Consider the following 12969-nt stretch of genomic DNA (forward strand, 5'->3'; position numbering starts at 1 on the left):
AGATATGTGTTTTTAGGTTGTCAACAAAATTTTATAGTGATTCAATCATGCATAAATGAGTTCTAATGTTGTCAAAAACATTTTGTAGTGATTCAATCATACATATATTTGTTCTAAGGCTGTCAAAAAAAATTCATAGTGCTTCAATGTTGCATATATATGTTCTAAGGCTATCAAATAAATGTTATAGTGTTTCAATCATGCATATATCTGTTCTAAGGTTCTCAAAAAATTTTAATAGTGATTCAATCATGCAGGTTTGTGTTCAGGGGCTATCAAAAAATATTTATAGTGAGTCAATCAAGCATATATGTGTTCAAAGGCTATCAAAAAAAATTATAGTGACTCAATCATGCATATATGTGTTCTAATGCTATCCAAAAAAATTTATATTGATTCAATCTTGCATATATGTGTTCTAAGGCTATCAAAACTTTTTTATAATGATTCAATCATGCATATATGTGTTCTAAGGCTGTGAAAAAAAATCTAGAGTGATTCAATCAAGCAGATATGTGTTCTAAGGCTGTCAAAAAAAATTCATAGTGTTTCAATCATGCAAATATATGTTGTGAGGCTGTCAAGAAAATTTCATAGTGATTCAATCATGCATATATGTGATCTGAGGCTGTCAAAAAAAATCATAGTGATTCCATCATCCATATTTGTGTTCTAACGTTGTAAAAAAAAAATTATAGTGATTTAATCATGCATATATGTGATCTGAGGCTGTCAAAAAAAATCATAGTGATTCCATCATGCATATATGTGTTCTAATGTTGTCAAAAAAAATTATAGTGATTTAATCATGCATATATGTGTTCTAAGGTTGTCAAAAAAAATTTATAGTTATTTAATCATGCATATTTCTGTTCTAATGATGTAAAAAAAATCATAGTGATTCAATCTTGGATATATGTGTTCAAAGGCTGTCAAAAACATTTATCACAATTCAATCATGAATATATGTGTTCTAATGGTGTCAAAAAAAAAATTCAGTGATTCTATCACACATATGTGTTCTAAGGCTTTCAAAAAAAATTCATAGTTATTCAATCTTGTATATATGTGTTCTACGGCTGTCAAAAAAAAATCATAGTGATTCAATCGTGCATATATGTGATCTAAGGCTGTCAAAAAAAAATCATAGTGATTCAAAGATGCATATATGTGTTATAAGGCTGTTAAAAAAATTTCATAGTTATTCAATCGTGCATATATATGTTCTATGGCTATCAAAAAAATTTCATAGCGATTCAATCATGCATATATGTATTCTAAGGTTGTGAAAAAAATTGTATAGTGATTTAATCATGCAAAAATGTGTTGTAAGGTTGTCAAACAAATTTCAAAGTGATTGAATCATGCATATATGTGTTTTAAGGCTGTCAAAAAAATTTCATAGTGATTCCATCAAGCATATATGTGTTCTAAGGCTGTCAAAAAAATTTATAGTGATTCAATCTTGCATATATGTGTTCTAAATCTATCAAAAAAATTTCATAGTGATTCAATCAAGCATATATTTGTTCTAAGGCTGTCAAAAAAAATTCATAGTGATTCAATCAAGCATATATTTGTTCTAAGGCTGTCAAAAAATTTCAGAGTGATTCAATCATGCAGATATGTGTTCTATGGTTGTTAATAAAATTTCATAATGATTCAATCATGCATATGTGTGATCTCAGGCTGTCAAAAAAAAATCATTGTGATTCCATCATGCATATGTGTTCTAAGGATGTCAAAAAAAAATAGTAGTGATTCAATCATGCATATATGTCTTCTAACGTTGTCAAAATAATGTCATTGTCATTCAATCATTCACATATGTGTTTTAAGGCTGTATAAAAAAATTCAGTGTGATTCAATCATGCAGATATGTACTCTAAGGCTGTTAATAAAATTTCATAATGATTCATCCATGCATATATGTGATCTCAAGCTCTCAAATAAATTTCATAGTGATTCCATCTTGCATATAAGTGTTCTAAGGCTGTCAAAAAAGATTTGTAGTGATTCAATAATGCATATATGTGTACTAAGGTTGTCAAAAAAATTTCATAGTTACTCAATCATGCATATATGTCTTCTAACATTGTCAAAAAAATTTCATAGTGATTCAATCATGCATATATGTGTTCTAAGGTTATCAAAAAAATTGCATAGAGATTCAATCACGCATATATGTGTTCTAAGACTATCAAAAAAAATTCCTAGTGATTCAATCATGAAGATATGTGTTCTAGGGTTTGTCAACAAAATTTTATAGTGATTCAATATTGCATATATATGTTCTAAGGCTGTCAAATAAATGTTATAGTGTTTCAATCATGCATATATCTGTTCTAAGGTTGTCAAAAAATTTTAATAGTGATTCAATCATGCAGGTATGTGTTCAGGGGCTCTCAAAAAATATTTATAGTGAGTCAATCAAGCATATATGTGTTCAAAGGCTATCAAAAAAAATTATAGTGACTCAATCATGCATATATGTCTTCTAATGCTGTCTAAAAAAATTATAGTGATTCAATCTTGCATATATGTGTTCTAAGGCTATCAAAACTTTTTTATAATGATTCAATCATGCATATATGTGTTCTAAGGCTGTCAAAAAAAATCTAGAGTGATTCAATCATGCATATATGTGTTCTAAGGCTGTCAAAAAAAATTCATAGGGTTTCAATCATGCAGATACATGTTCTAAGGCTGTCAAGAAAATTTCATAGTGATTCAATCATGCATATATGTGATCTGAGGCTGTCAAAAAAATTCATAATGATTCCATCATGCATATCTGTGTTCTAACATTGTCAAAAAAAATTTATAGTGATTTAATCATGCATATATGTGTTCTAAGGTTGTCAAAAAAAATTATAGAATAATCATGCATATTTGTGTTCTAATGATGTAAAAAAAATCTTAGTGATTCAATCTTGGATATATGTGTTCAAAGGTTGTCAAAAAAATTATCACGATTCAATCATGAATATATGTGTTCTAATGGTGTCAAAAAAAAAAAATCAGTGATTCTATCACGCATATACGTGTTCTAAGGCTGTCAAAAAAATTCATAGTTATTCAATCTTGCATATATGTGTTCTATGGCTGTGAAAATAATTTCATAGTGATTCAATCGTGCATATATGTGATCTAAGGCTGTCAAAAAAATTTCATAGTGATTCAATCATGCATATATGTGTTTTAAGGCTGTCAAAAAAATGTTATAGTGATTCAGTCATGCATATATATGTTCTAAGGCTGTCAAAAAAGTGTTATAGTGATTCCATTAGTCAAATATGTGTTTTAAGGCTGTCCAAAAATTTTTATAGTGATTCAATCATGCAGATATGTGTTCTAAGATTGTCAAAAAAAGTTTATTGTGATTCAATCATGCATATTTGATTTCTAATTTTTTCAAAAAAAATAATAGTTATTCAATCATGCATATATGTGTTCTAATGTTGTTAAAAAAAAATTTAGTGATTCAAACATGCATATATATGTGATAAGGCTGTCAAAAAAATTTTATAGTGATTCAATCATGCAAATATGTGTTCTAAGGCTTTCAAAAAAATTTTATAGTGATTCAATCGTGCATATATGTGTTAGGTTGTCAAAAAAAATTCATAGTGACTCAATCATGCAGTTATGTGTTCTAAGGTTGTCAAAAAAAAATCATAGTGATGCAATCATGCATATATGTGTTCTTAGGCTGTCAAAAAAAAATCATAGTGATTCAATCATTCATATATGTGTTCTAAGGCTGTCAAAAAAATTTCATAGTGATTCAATCATGCAGATATGTATTCTAAGATTGTGAAAAAAAATAATAGTAATTTAATGATGCATATTTTGTGTACTAATGTTGTCAAAAAAATTTATTGTGATTTCATCATGCATATATGTGTTTTAGGGCTGTAAAAAAAAATTCATAGTGATTTAATCATGCATATATGTGTTTTGAGTCTGTCAACAAAATATTATAGTGGTTCAATCATGCAGATATGTGTTCTAATCATGTCAAAAAAAAATTATAGTGATTTAATCACTAATATATGTGTTCTAATGGCATAAAAAAAATCATAGTGATTCAATCATACATATATGTGTTCTAAGGCTATCAAAAAAACTTCATAGTGATTGAATCATGCAAATGTGTGTTCTCAGGCTATCAAAAAAAAAATTTAGTGATTCAATCATAAATATAAGTGTTCTGAGGCTGTAAAGAAAAATCATTGTGATTCAATCATTCATATATGTGTCCTCGGGTTGTCAAAAAAATTTCATAGTGATTCAATTATGCAGGTATGTGTTCAGGGGCTGTCAAAAAATATTTATAGTGACTCAATCAAGCATAAGTATGTTCTAAGGCATTCAAAAAAAATTCATAGTAATTCAATCATGCATAAATGTGTTCTAAGGCCGTCAAAAAATTTCATTGTCATTTTATCATGCATATATATGTACTAAGGCTGTCAAAAAAAATCATAGTGATTCAATCATGCACATGTGTTCTTGTCAAAAAAAATTCATAGTGATTCAATCATTCATATTTTTATTCTAAGGCTGTCAAAAAAAAATTCATAATGATTCAACCATGCGAAAATGTGTTCTAAGGCTGTCAAAAAAAATTTATAGTGATTGAATAATGCATATATGTGTTCTAATGTTGTAAAAAAAATTTATAGTGATTCAATCACGCATATATGTGATCTAAGGCTGTCAAAAAAAATCATAGTGATTCAATGATGTAGACATGTGTTCTAAGGCTATCAAGAAAAATTCATAGAGACTTAATCACGTATATATGTGTTCTAACATTATCAAAAAAACTTCATAGTGATTCAAAAATGCATATATGTGTTCAAAGGCTGTCAAAAAAAATTTATAGTGATTCAATCACGCATATGTGTGTTTTATAGCTGTCAAAAAGTACTTATAGTGATTCAATCATGCATATATGTGTTCTAAGGCTATCAAAAAAAATTCATAGTAATTCAATCTTGCGTATATGTGTTCTAAGGCTATCAAAAAAAATTCATAGTGATTCAATTGTGCATATATGTGTTCTAAGGCTGTCAAAAAATTTGTATAGTGATTCCATCTTGCATATATGTGTTCTAAGGCTTTCAAAAAAAATTTATAGTGATTCAATCGTGCATGTATGTGTTCTAAGGTTGTGAAAAAAATTTATAGTGATTCAATCATGCATAAATGTGTTATAAGTCTGACAAAAAAAATTCATAGTGATTGAAACATCCATATATGTGTTTTAAGGTTGTCAAAAAAATTTCATAGTGATTCTTTCAAGCATATATCTGTTCTAAGCCTGCCAAAAAACTCATAGTGATTGAATCATGCATATATGTGTCCTAAGGCTGTTAAAAAAATTTCAAAGTGATTCAATCATGCATATATGTGTTCTAAGGCTATCAAAAAAATTTCTCAATGATTGAATCATGTATATATGTGTTTTAAGGCTGTCAAAAAAATTTCATAGTGATTCCATCAAGCATATATGTGTTTTAAGGCTGTCAAAAAAATTTTATATTGATTCAATCTAGCATATATGTGCTCTAAGGCTGTCAAAAAAAGTTTTGAGTGACTTAATCATACATATGTGTTCTAACATTGTCAAAAAAAAATTATATTGATTTTATCATGCATATATGTGTTCTAAGGCTATCAAAAAAAATCATGGTGATTCAATCACGCCTATCTGTGTTCTAAGCCCGTCAAAAATATTTCTTAGTGATTCAATGATGCAAATATGTGTTTTATGGCAGTCAAAAAAAATTCATAGTGATTCAATCATGCGTACAAGTATTCTAAGGTTGTCAAAAAAAATTATAGCGATTCAATAATGCGTCTATGTGTTCTAAGGGAGTCAAAAAATTTCATAGTGATTCAATCATGCATATATGTGTTCTAAGGCTGTCAAAAAAAATTTCTAGTGACTCAATCACGCATATATGTGTTCTAAGGTTTTGAAAACAAATTTATAGTGATTTAATCAGGCATAAATGTGTTCTAAGGCTGTCAAAAAAAATTCATAGTGATTGAATCATGCATTTATGTGATCTTAGTCTATCAAAAAAAATTTATAGGGATTCCATCATGCATATGTGTGTTCTATGACTGTCAATAAAATTTTATAGTGATTCTATCTTGCATATATGTGTTATAAGGCTGTCAAAAAATTCCATCATGACTCATTCATGCATATATGTGTTCTAACATTGTAAAAAAAAAATCATATTGATTCCATCATGCATATATGAGTTCTAATGCTGTCAAAATAAAATTATACTGATTCAATCGTGCGTATATGTGTTCTAAGGTTGTCAACAAAATTTTATAGTGATTGAGTCAAGCATAAATGTGTTCTAAAGTTATAAAAAAAAAATTATAGTGATTCATTCATGCATGTGTTCTAAGGCTGTCAAAAAATTTCATAGTGATTCAATCATGCATATATGTGCTCTAAGGTTGTCAAAAAAATGTTGTAGTGATTCACTCATGCATATATATGTTGTAAGGCTATCAAAAAATAGTCCTAGTGATTCAATCATGCATATATGTATTTTAAGGCTGCCAAAAAAAATTCATAGTGATACAATCATGCAGATATGTGTTCTAAGGTTGTCAAAAAAAATTTATAGTGATTCAATCATGCATATTTGTGTTCAAATGCTGACAAAAAAAAGTCATAGTTATTCAATCATGCATATGTGTGTTCAAAGGCTGTCAAAAAAAAAATTATAGTGACTGAATGAAGCATATATATGTTCTAATGTTGTCAAAAAAAATTTGTAGTGATCCAATCAAGCATCTATGTGTTATACGGCTGTCAAAAAAAATTATAGTGATTCAATCACGTATATATCTGTTCTAACGCTGTCGAAAAAAATTTATAGTCATTCAATAATGCGTATATGTGTTCTCGGGCCGTCAAAAAAAATTAATAGTGATCCAATCACAAATATATGTGTTCTAAGGCTGTAAAAAAATCATAGTGATTCAATCACGCATTTATGTGTCGCAAGGTTGTCAAAAAAAATTCATAGTGATTCAAGCATGAATATATGTGTTCAGAGGCATCCAAAAAAAATTTATAGTGATTCAATCATGCATATACGTGTTCTAAGGATGTTAAAAAAATTTTAAAGTGATTCTATCGTGCATATATGTGTTCTATGGCTGTCAAAAAAAATTCATACTGATTCAATCATGCACATTTGTGTTCTAAGGCTGTCAAAAAAATTTCATAGTGATTCAATCATTCATATATTTGATCTAAGGCTGTCAAAAAAAATTCATAGTGATTCAATCATGCAGAAATGTGTTCTAAGGCTGTCAAAAAAATGTTATTGTGATTCAATCATGCATATATGTGTTCTAATGGTCTATAAAAATATGTAGTGATTCAATCAAGCATATATCTGATCTAAGGCTGCCAAAAAATTTTTATAGTGATTCAGTCTTGCAGATATGTGTTCTAATGTAGTAAAAAAATTTGTAGTGATTCAATCATGCATATATGTGTTCTATGGCTGTCAAAAAAAATTCATAGTGATTTAATCATGCCTATATGTGTTTTAACGCTGTTAAAAAAAATTCATTGTGATTTAATCATGCATATATGTGTTCTAAGGCCCTCAAAAAAAATTATAGTGATTCAATGATGCAGATGTGTGTTCTAAGGATGTCAAAAAAAAATTGTAGTGATTCAATCACGAATATATGTGTTCTAATGGTGTCCAAAAAATTCTATAATGATTCAATCATGCATATATGTGTTCTAAGGTTATCAAAAAAACTTCATAGTGATCAATCATGCAAATATGAGTTCTCAAGCTATCAAAAAAAAATCGTAGTGATTCAATCATAAATATATATGTTCTCAGGCTGTCAAAAAAAATTCAATGTGAATCAATCACTCATATTTGTGTCCTAAGGTTGTCAAAAAAAATTCATAGTGATTCAATCATGCATATATGTGTTCAGAGGCTGCCAAAAAAAAATTGTAGTGATTCAATCATGCATATAAGTGATCTAAGGCTCTCAAAAAAAATTCATAGTAATTCAATGAGGCATATATGTGTTCTAAGGCTGTCAAAAAAATTTCATAGTGATTCAATCGTGCATATATGTCTTCTAAGGCTGTCAAAAAAAATTCATAGTGATTCAATCATGCACATATGTGTTCTAAGGCTATCAAAAAAAATTCATAGTGATATAATCATTCACATATTTTTCTAAGGCTGTCAAAAAAAATTTATAGTGGTTCAGCCATGCAGAAATGTGTTCTAAGGCTATCAAAAAAACTTTATAGTGATTCAATCATGTATATATGTGTTCTAATGCTATAAACAAAATCCTAGTGATTCAATCATGCATATATATGATCTAAGGCTGTCAAAAAAAATTTATGTGTGTTCTAGGATTGTCAAAACAATTTTATAGTGATTAAATCATGCTTATATTTGTTCTTAAGCAGTCAAAAATTTTTTGTAGTGATTCAATCTTGCATATATGTGCTTTATGGTTGTCATAAAAATTTCCTACACAATCATGCATATATGTGTACTAAGGCTATATAAAAAAATTTAAGTGTGATTCAATTACAGAAATATGTGTTCTAAGGCTATCAAAAAAAATTTATTGAGATTCAATCATGCATATATGTGTTCTAAGGGTGTCAAAAAAAAATCATACTGACTCAATCATGCATGTATGTGTTCTAAGGCTGTCAAAAAAAATTCAGTGTTTCGATCTTGCATATATGTGTTCTAAGGCTGTAAAAAAAAATCATAGTGATTCAATCATGCATATATGTGTTCTTAGGCTATCAAGAAAAATTTATAGTGATTAAATCGTGCAGATATGTGGTCCAAGCCTATCAAAAAAAAATTATAGTGATTCTATCATGCATATATGTGTTCTAATGCTGTCTAGAAAAATTTGAAGTGATTAAATCATGCATATATGTGTTCTAAGGATGTCAAAAAAAAATCATACTGACTCAATCATGCATGTATGTGTTCTAAGGCTGTCAAAAAAAATTTAGTGTTTCGATCATGCATATATGTGTTCTAAGGCTGTAAAAAAAAATCATAGTGATTCAATCATGCATATATGTGTTCTTAGGCTATCAAGAAAAATTTATAGTGATTAAATCGTGCAGATATGTGTTCCAAGCCTATCAAAAAAAATTTATAGTGATTCTATCATGCATATATGTGTTCTAATGCTGTCTAGAAAAAATTGAAGTGATTAAATCATGCATATATGTGTTCTAAGGATGTCAAAAAAAAATCATAGTGATTCATTCGTGCATATATTTATTCTAAGGCTATCAAAAAAATTCATAGTGATATAATCATTCACATATTTATTTTAAGGCTGTCAAAAAAAATTTATAGTGGTTCAGCCATGCAGAAATGTGTTCTAAGGCTATCAAAAAAACTTTATAGTGATTCAATCATGCATATATGTGTTCTAATGCTATAAACAAAATCCAAGTGATTCAATCATGCATATATGTGATCTAAGGCTGTCAAAAAAAATTTATATGTGTTCTAGGATTGTCAAAACAATTTTATAGTGATTAAATCATGCTTATATTTGTTCTTAAGCAGTCAAAAATTTTTTGTAGTGATTCAATCTTGCATATATGTGCTTTAAGGTTGTCATAAAAATTTCCTACACAATCATGCATATATGTGTACTAAGGCTGTATAAAAAAATTTAAGTGTGATTCAATTACAGAAATATGTGTTCTAAGGCTATCAAAAAAAATTTATTGAGATTCAATCATGCATATATGTGTTCTAAGGGTGTCAAAAAAAAATCATACTGACTCAATCATGCATGTATGTGTTCTAAGGCTGTCAAAAAAAATTCAGTGTTTCGATCTTGCATATATGTGTTCTAAGGCTGTAAAAAAAAATCATAGTGATTCAATCATGCATATATGTGTTCTTAGGCTATCAAGAAAAATTTATAGTGATTAAATCGTGCAGATATGTGTTCCAAGCCTATCAAAAAAAATTTATAGTGATTCAATCATGCATATATGTGTTCTAATGCTGTCTAGAAAAATTTGAAGTGATTAAATCATGCATATATGTGTTCTAAGGCTGTCAAAAAAAAATCATAGTGATTCATTCGTGCATATATTTGTTCCAAGGCTATCAAAAAAAATTCACAGTGATTCAAACATGCATATATGTATCCTAAGGTTGTTAAAAAAAATTCATAGTGATTCAATAATTCATATATGTGTTCTACGATTGTCAAAGAAATTTTGTAGTGATTCAATCATTCATATATGTCTTCTAAGGCTGTCAAAAAAATTTCATAGTGATTCAATCATGCATATATTTTTTCAAAGGCAGTAAAAAAAATCACAATGATTGAATCATGCCTATATGTGTTCTAAGGCTGTCAAAAAAATTTCATAGTGATTCAATCATGCATATATGTGTTCTATGGCTGTCAAAAAAAATCATAGTGACTCAATCTTGCATATATGTGTTCTGTTGTTGTCAAAAAAATTCATAGTGAATCAATCATGCATATATGTGTTCTTATGCTGTCAAAAATTTTTTATAGTGATTCAATCATGCATATATGTGTTCTAATGCTGACAAGAAAAATTTAGAGTGATTAAATCATGCATATATGTGTTCTATGGCCGTAAAAAAAAAATCATAAAGATTCAATCATAAATATATGTGTTCCAAAGCTGTCAAAAATATTTTATAGTGATTCAATCTTGCATGTATGTGTCTATGGCTATCAAAAAAAATTCTCGTGATTCAATCTTGCATATATGTGTTGTAAGGCTGTCAAAAAAAAATCATAGTGATTCAATCATGCATATATTTGTTCTAAGGCTGTCAAAAAAAATTCATAGTGATTCAATCACACATATATGTGTTCTAATGCTGTCAAAACAATTTTATAGTGATTCAATCTTGCAAATATGTGTTTTAAAGCTGTCAAAAAAAAAATCAATGTGATTCAATCATGCATATATTTGTTCGAAGGCTGTCAAGAAAATATCATAGTGATTCAACCATGCATATATGTATCCTAAGGTTGTTAAAAAAAATTCAAAGTCATTCAATCATACATATATGTGTTTTATGCTTGTCAAAACAATTTCATTGCGATTCAATCATTCATATATGTCTTCTAAGGTTGTCAAAAAAAATTTTTATAGTGGTTTAATCTTGCGTATATGTGTTTTAAGGCAGTAAAAAAAATTTCGTAGGGATTCAATCATGCATATATGTGGTCTACAGCTGTCCAAAAATTTTTTTAGTATTTCAATCTTGCATATATTTGTTCTACTGCTGTCAAAAAAAATTTATAGTGATTTAATCATGCATGTATGTGTTTTAAGGCTGTCAAAAAATTTTTATATAGATTCAATCATTAATATATGTGCTCTAAGGCTGTTAAAAAAAATTTATAGTGATCCACTCATGCATATATGTGTTCTATGGCTGTCAAAAAAATTTCATAGTGATTTAATCATGCATGTGTGTGTTTTAAGGCAGTCAAAAAAAAATCATAGTGACTCAATCATGCATGTATGTGTTCTAATGATTTCAAAAAAATATTATAGTGACTCAAACAAGCATGTATGTGTTTTAATGCTGTCAAAAAAAAATCACAGTGATTCATTCGTTAATATATGTGTTCTAAGGCTGTCAAAAAAAATTCATAGTGATTCAATGTTGCGTATATGTGTTCTAAGGCTGTCAAAAAAATTTCATAGTGATTCAATCGTGCATATATTTGTTCTTAGGCTATCAAAAAAAATTTATAGAGATTCAATCATGCAAATATGTGTTCTAAGGCTATCAAAAAAAATTATAGTGATTGCAACATGCATATATGTGTTCTAATGGTGTCAAAAAAAAATTAAAGTGATTAAATCATGCATATATGTGTTCTAAGGCTTTCAAAAAAATTAATTGTGATTCAATCAAGCATATATGTGTTCTAAGGCCGTCAAAAAAATTTCATAGTGATTGAATCATGCATATATTTGCTCTAACGCTGTCAAAAAAAATTCATAGTGATTCAATCATGCATATATTTATTCTAAGGCTGTCAAAAAAAATTCATAGTGTTTCAATCTTGTATATATGTGTTTTAAGGCTATAAAAAAATTCATTGTGATTCAATCATGCATATATTTGTTCGAAGGATGTCAAATAAATTTCTTAGTGATTCAATCATGGATTCATTGTATCCTAAGGTTGTTAAAAAAGTTCATTGTGATTCAATAATACATAGATGTGTTCTACGATTGTAAAAACAATTTCATAGTGATTCAATCATTCATATATGTCTTCTAAGGCTGTCAAAAAATTTTCATAGTGATTCAATTATGGATATATGTGTTCTAAGGCAGTCAAAAAAAATCATAATGATTCAATCATGCATATATGTGTTCTACAACTGTCAAAAAAAATTCTAGTGATTCAATCTTGCATTTATGTTCTATGGCTGTCAAAATAATTTCAAAGTCGTTCAATCATGCAGATATCTGTTCTAAGGCTGTCAAAAAAAATTATAGAGATTCAATCATGCATATATTTGCTCTAACGCTGTCAAAAGAAATTCATAGTGATTTAATCATGCATGTGTGTGTTTTAAGGCTATCAGAAAAACTTCATAGTGACTAAATCATCCTTGTATGTGTTCTAATGCAGTAAAAAAAATATCATAGTCATTGAATCTTGCATATATGTGTACTAATGTTGTCAAAAAAAATTTATAGTGATTCAATCATGCATATATATATTGTAAGGGTGTCAAAAAATTTTATAGTGTTTCAATCATGCAAATATGTGTTGTTAGGCTATCAAAAAACATTTATAGTGATTCAATCATGCATATATATGTTCTAATGCGGTAAAAAAAAATCAAGGCTGTCAAAAAAATTTC

Source organism: Nuphar pumila, chromosome 6 (assembly GCF_984573655.1).
Source record: "Nuphar pumila chromosome 6, dmNupPumi1.hap1.1, whole genome shotgun sequence".
Lineage (NCBI taxonomy): Eukaryota > Viridiplantae > Streptophyta > Magnoliopsida > Nymphaeales > Nymphaeaceae > Nuphar > Nuphar pumila.